Source organism: Petromyzon marinus, chromosome 12 (assembly GCF_048934315.1).
Source record: "Petromyzon marinus isolate PM22_M1 ecotype Great Lakes invasive population chromosome 12, UKy_Petmar_22M1.pri1.0, whole genome shotgun sequence".
NCBI classification, from domain to species: domain Eukaryota; kingdom Metazoa; phylum Chordata; class Hyperoartia; order Petromyzontiformes; family Petromyzontidae; genus Petromyzon; species Petromyzon marinus.
This window is the reverse complement of record NC_133678.1, coordinates 9,027,695-9,035,068: the sequence shown is the minus strand read 5'-3', so window position 1 is coordinate 9,035,068 and position 7,374 is coordinate 9,027,695.

The following is a 7,374-nucleotide window of genomic DNA, read 5'->3' as shown; positions in this document are numbered from 1 at the left end:
GGGGGGAGCCCATTGGGGTGCCCTCAGTTTGTTTGTATAAAGTTAAATTCCAGGTAAAGTATGTGTTGGTTAAGAAGTGTCTCATTAGGGGGGGTACATCAGTATGCAGTCCTTGATGAACCAAGTCTTCAATGATTGCGATGGTGTCAGGTATCAGAACTTTGGTGAATAAGGAAACCACATCAAAACTGACAAGCAAGTCGTCTGTGGATAGGGAAATGCCCTTGATTGTCGATACCAGGTGAGTAGAGTTTAGTACCGCAGAATTGTTTTTTCCAGTAAAAGGTCGCAGGATATCAGACAGAAAACGAGCCAGTTTGTAGGTGGGGAGTTGATAGTGGAGACGATGGGACGAAGGGGTGTATCTTCTTTATTTATCTTTGGAAGGCCATATAATCTTGGTGGTCTGGCCGCAGAAGGTTTCAACGAGAACTGTTTGGTTTTATTAATTAATGCTGTTGAATCAGAAATGATTTTGTTGGTTTTAGTCACCCGGCTGTTGGTGGGGTCTCTTCTTATTTTTGTATAGCTGCCATCGTTGGGTAGTTCCTGAATTTTGTTGTTGTATTCTATTTTGTCCATGATGACAGTGGCATTGCCCTTGTCAGCTGAGAGGATGACAATGTCATCTCTCTTTTTTTATTGAGATAATTTAAAGCGCTAATCCTTGCTGATGTTGCTAGGTGGCATCTTAGCGTTTTTGAGGGATGCAGCAATTTCAGATCTTGCTACGTCTGCAGCGATGTGACTCAGGCCCTTGAGTGCAAAGTCGACATGGGCAATAATATCATTAACTGGTATGTGTCTTGGTGTGACTGCAAAGTTTAGTCCTTTAGCTAAAACGGATTTCAGACCATCAGAGATAGAGCTGTTACTCCAATTGATTACGACTTTGTTAAAGTCTAGCTTTTCGGTGTGTGGGTCCGATTTCTTGTATGAAAGGCGGTTGAATTTGGAAATCAAATTGTCCTTAACTTTGGTCGACATAGTGGCATCTGAGGAGGTAGTCATATTGTCTACATGTTCCCAATCCGATGTAGCCATTGTTGCCGCCAATGATAAGTGTGATTTTTAGAGTATCTTGTCCAACTGATCTAGCTCGGTGCGCGTAAGTCAGATTTTTTCTAAGATAAGAGCAAAGCTAGTTCTCGCTAGAATTCGTTTTGCATTGAGAGAAGTTACAGCAGTAGAGGTTAGTGTAAATGTGGTTGGTGAGACACTGCTTAACCAACACATACTTCACCTGGAATGGAACTTTCTCCAAACAAACTGAGGGCGCCCCAATGGGCTCCCCCCTATCTCCGGTTGAGGCCAACGTGTTCATGGAAAATGTTTAATCTGACGCCATCCAGACTGCCACTCTACGCCCGACCGCAGTCCATTCGCTAGCACTGCCTCTTGATATCTTTCACACCACAGTCAATGGTATGGTTTATAACATGTAGTATAATAATAATAAATAGTACAGCATCGTAATGTGTATCATAATCCATAAGGCAATATATAGTATCGTAATTGCATAGTGAATATACAGCAATGTGTCATACATTAAGGTTGACAGAATAAGACATAGTGTAATATTACAAGTCTAATATTTTTATAGTCTAAAGTATAGGGTAGTACACAGTAACGCATTGTATAACTCAAAAATGTTCCCACTGCCCCCATGCAGTGGTCCACCGGACGTACCACACCATCAACAGAACAAAAGAATGATTAACTTAATTTTCCCACTGTCCCCGTGCAGTGGCCCACCGGACGTACCACACCATCAACAGAACAAAAGAATGATTAACTTAATTTTCCCACTGCCCCCGTGCAGTGGTCCACCGGACGTACCACACCATCAACACAACAAAAGAATGATTAACTTAGCCCCACACCCCATAAATGTCCCCCACTTGGCCCCGCCCTCCTTCCCCCCCCCCCCCCTTTAACCTGTATTTAAGCTCGAGGCTCTCAGAGCCTCCCCACTTGATTAGCGATCTTGCTGTGACTGTCCCACCTGAAGACGAAAGCTTGTGTTGCCTCCGAAACGTCGTGAGAATTTTATTATTATTTATTTATATTATTATAATTTTATCCCCATTCTACGTGCCTTTACCGAAAGAACCAAGAAGATGAATCCCTGCAGTCACGAAATCTTTAAATCGAAATTTAAAAGACAATGAAAAGTTAAGCACTGGATTTTATTGCAATATGCCTATGATAATACAGGACATTTTTAGAACTAAAATTTATCGGAACACTTTTTTTTTAGACTTGAGCTGTAAAACTATATGGTCATATACAGACATATTAAACTTAAGAATTCCTATCCTACTATGCGAATAAAACGTGCGCAATAAATGAGCAATGCAGTAATTTCAATAACTCAAATATCTCAACGCTCGTTTATTGTATTTCAGTATTATTTACTGGTCCGGTTGCAAAGCAGACGACTCTGGCTTTTATAGGGTGTTTATTCTGCTTAGAATGGACCATTCTGCATTGTTTTCAATCTCAAAAATACTGCAGACATCTGGAGCCGTTTACCTGCGTATACGCACCGTGCTGTGTGTACGGACAACTCACACCTTGCTGCCTTGGTGCAATGATTAGCACACCGGACTCCAGAGGTTGCCGCCTCGTTCTTCATTGCACGGTAGCAATAGAAACAATGTTGCAAGTTTTTGTTTTACTCCCCCCCCCCGACCCCCCGCGTGTCCACCCAGCAGTTTTAATGGGTTCAGCACAGTTAGTCAATATGCATGCCTGCTGGTACTGCGACCCTTATCAATACAGCTGGGCCAGCATGGAAGAGTAAGCCAAATACCCTCTAGAGGGACTCTCCAGAGCTCCCTCTTGAGCTCCATTCAGTGGAAGTCCTTCCATCAGCAGTCTCGAGCAAGCAATTGCAAGGCTACGAATTTACATATAACCTCTAAAATGTATAGACAAAAGCGTGTATAACACACGGTAGCAAATTGTGTCGACCTGAAAACAACCATTGTACACTGAACCTTATACACATCAAATTGTATACAATCAATGTTTATTATTCTACGTGAATATTTTCTTTTTGGACATGCATGTTCATTATTGTGCAAGACACTGCATTGCAGTTTACCCTTTGTGCATAAAGTCATCGTTGTAACAAACGCTTTCCCTTGTTGTCCCCCATTTGATTTATCAAGCAATGACCATAAAATGATATGTCAGGGCTTATTTTATAAATGATTTCAAGAGCATTGCATACTATAGTGGCAGAACATAAATTTGGCACATGTCAGTCCAGAGGTGAGCCTTGCGCTGGTATAGCCGTGGAAGGTCAAGTTGATCATATTTTAAAAGTCAACACAGACAGTCTTGCTAAACAGGTACGCGAAGGTGATCGGGGTCAGCCGTTAAAAGACGGACAAAAATACTGCTGGACAATAATGGTCTGAGCAGCCCAAGAGGCCAATGGACTAAAACATATCATTACTTGCGTGGAGACACAACATTTAATTCTGCTTGAATATGCTTTTGCCCAGAAATCTGTACAACAAAACGTACATCTTATCTGTGGTGATGTGGGTGCACTATAGCCCGATTCTATTATCTGTATTTATCCATTGAAATGACTCCTATTGCACATGGATAATTTGATTAATTTTCCACCAATTCCCACTCATTTATGCCATGCGAAAAAGCTTGAATAATAAGAAAAAAAGTGCCACAACTTCCGGCTCATTTAAATTACACACAAATCCATGGCTCACAGGATAAATCTCGCATTTTCGGAAAACCACAAAGTTTACTTTACTTTACATAAGCATTCCTACTGGTAATAATTTACTGCCAACTTCTGAGAAACTCCCCTGGAGCAACACGGATAACAGGATAAATATAACATATCTAGGTGACCAAGTCAAATATGTACGGATACTGTGAGTCGATCTGCAGGTCACAGAGTGGTGGTTTGAAGTTGCACTCCCAACTATTCCTAGGAACATGGTCAGCATGGAAGAGTTGGCCAAAAATATACTATCAATGGTTCCTGCTCGTGGAAGTACTTCTGCCAGCGGTGGGGTGAGCAAGCAATTGCATGGCTGTCCTTTTGCCTTTATTAGAAAGCATTTGCTGCCACTGTGGAAAAGCGTGGATTTATAGGGAAAAAATCAATGCCGGTATAATATGATTTTCTGCAGTTGCGCTTAGGGGGTAGGGATAATAGGAAGAGCAGATAGGAGAAGGGCAGATACGAGGCGTTTTGTGACAGAATATCTATTTTGCCTCATTGCTATTAAAGCAGAGTTTTGCACTTGAGTGTCAATTGCCCCAAATGGTCACGTATAGTTACAATTTACTCAAAACAAAAAGGACATTGCCTCTTTCATCCTACTCATTTTATCAGAAACGTATCACAATCACCAATGGCAGAATGACACTCAGTAATGCGGTTGTCTGGCTTGACCACTTGAATGTGAAATTGTGGCTGTTGCATCTACATCATCTATATGAAAGAAGAAGACTCAGCAACACTCAGCCTCTGTCTTTCATTCACGTGATGGTAACTGTGACACTATTTAATAGATGCACCCGACTGTTTACAAACAAATGCGTTTAATGATGAGTATACAGAATGCTGCTAATTTATATCATACGCAATGCAAAATGTGCACTTTAAATGTAGGGGAAACAATATCTAAACAATCAGATACTTAAAATATATACTACCTTCACGTTATGTGTCCATTGGGTATATTTTAGTAACATTCCCCACTGCTGTACAGACAGTGTGTTCTGTCCAAATATCTTCCATCCGTTTTCATAGAATCTCCTAAACAAATTGCAGTGTGCTTGGTCTGTACAACCGACACACTAAATTACATGGCCTTTGCACAGTGACAAATATGTATATTCCAAGATGTATATCTATAAAATTCATCTGATGACTTGTATTGTAAAATGTTGGAGGGGCACACTTTTCTAATTTATTTAAAAGGCACACAAATAAATGAGCAAACGGATGAATTAATGCCTAGTCTGTTGAGGAGCAGGTAGATGTCACTGCTGTGCTGTACGCTCTCTGATGCAGTGTTCTTCATTGCAAGGCCCGTGGTCCACTCGTGGCTTTTAGTGCAGCCCCTGACGTGTGGCCCCCGTCAATACACAAAATGTGAAAACACCCGCATCGTGCTGCTGTCAAACCCCAATGATTTCAAATGTGTGGCGGCCCTCACATCGATGTCTTATCGGCGAAAGTGGCCCCCCTCCTCTGAAAATGAGTGTAGAACACTGCTCTCATGTGCGTTTGAGTTGTACCGCGTAGTATTGCTCCACATGCTGAGAGTTGTTTTTAAGGAACGGAATGAAAGGGACTGAATTAAGCTTCTTGGATGTAGAACGAAACGTTGGACATCATACCAAACAATATCTGGTACAATCTGAAAACGCATCAGAGACATATGCACTATAGAAGACACTGCCCTTCAATCTGTGTCCTTCATAATTTGGTCGATGCTACCCAACAACAGCTTCATGAAGTATAGTACAATATTTTAATATCGGCATCCATCCTTCATGCTTCTTTGTGTTTCGGGGTTGCGATCAGCTTTGAAGCTGAATGCACGTTGGTCAATCAGGTATAGTAGAAGCATGTGTTTCCATACCAAGGATTGGTTATGGTTAATGTTAAAGGAGAGTTGTGACAAGAGCGCACTTATCTTCAATATCACATCCGCCTGCAGAGGAATTGCCTTAAAACTAAGTGGAGGTGTATAGTGCAATTCAGCACTTGATCCTAATTTTAGCTTCATGCTGGTCAGGCTGTGGTCAACATGAACCAGGGGCTTTTGCTGTGATTGCTATCGTGGTTTGTGGCTGGGTGGATAGGTGGTCTAAAGCTCTGGAAGGATATTGAAAAAATCCGATGATCAGTGGTCTTGGAAGCGTTTCTGGCGTTCATGATAATGTTCTTTGATCACTTTATCAATTTAATGAAATTCAATGTTCGAACAATAAATGATGTTCCATCTGCTAACTTGTAGACAAATGATCCCACCACATTGCTCATAAAGTATACCACAGAATGCTGATGTGGTGATAAAATTTCCCACAAATCATCAACTTGAGAGTGATCATAAAATGACAACCTTTGCTGCACTACTCAACTCCTTGCAACGGTGTCAGAAGTTCACAGATACATATTCACGTGAAGTAAAATGTACATAAATATATAAACATGTGCATGCATGATTGAATGGACAAATTAACCAATGGCAATTAAACCACCTACCATTTTCAATATCTTTTTCTCTGGACAACATAGATTAGGAGCAAAACATGCTTTGAAATCAGTTACCACAAGATGCATTTTTAATTACACACTTTAATTCTAAACAGCTCAGTGGTACAGATTAATTATACATGTATCTATATTACGCTAAAACTATTACACATTTGATTTTACTAGGTAAGGCCCACAAATCATAGCTCAACGAAGTGGATTACCATGTGGCCATTTATAGCAACATTTTTCCTACATGTGGAGGGAAAAACCGGAGGCCTCCGAGAAAAATCCACACGACCACGGGGAGGACATGCAAACTCCAAATATGCAGGCGTTAGGGTCGGAATCGAACCCATGAGATCCTGTATACTAGGCAAGGTAGTTAACATCTCGCCACCATGGCACCCCATTGCTACCGGTATCCATACTACTGAGCTGGGCCGACATTTTTAGCATGCCAATGTGTTATTACGTAAAGCTGTGCACTAATTCTAGCACCCTGACGATTACCTACCCATTTCTGCCTCTGTACGTGACATCAGAGGTGCCATGTAGTGGTCTGGATATGAGTAAAACGTTCTGTCAGGCTGCCACAATTTCCAGAGAAGACGAAAGACGAGCATGGGAAGTTTCCAGAGATATTCTACAGATAAACCATTCCAAGAGACAACACAAGGTTGTTTGTCATTTGGCACAAAGTGCAAGGTATTTTCTTTTTCATTTCAGGATGCCTGAACAAAACAACATGGGATATGTATTGAATTTGCAATTCTGTTTGAAGTAAAGACTTATATTTGGCTCTATAACTTTTTCAAAACTACGCACAGGCATACATTAAAATACAAAAGCAACTGATATTATGTATGTATGTGAAGGCTTACATGTGAACAGAGCGTGCAATCAAAGTTTGTTACTGCATAGCTTCTTGAGTTCTACTTCGATGTCAGCTTAAACATCCCATCAGCCGTATGCAATGCATATTAGCCTTCTAAGCACCGGTCTTGGATTGATGTTTCGAATTATAAAACTGTTTTGTATTTAATGTTTTATGAGCAAAAGGATATATATGTTGTAAATTTTCAGAAATGGCATATTTCAGAATTACAGCTTTTCATTAC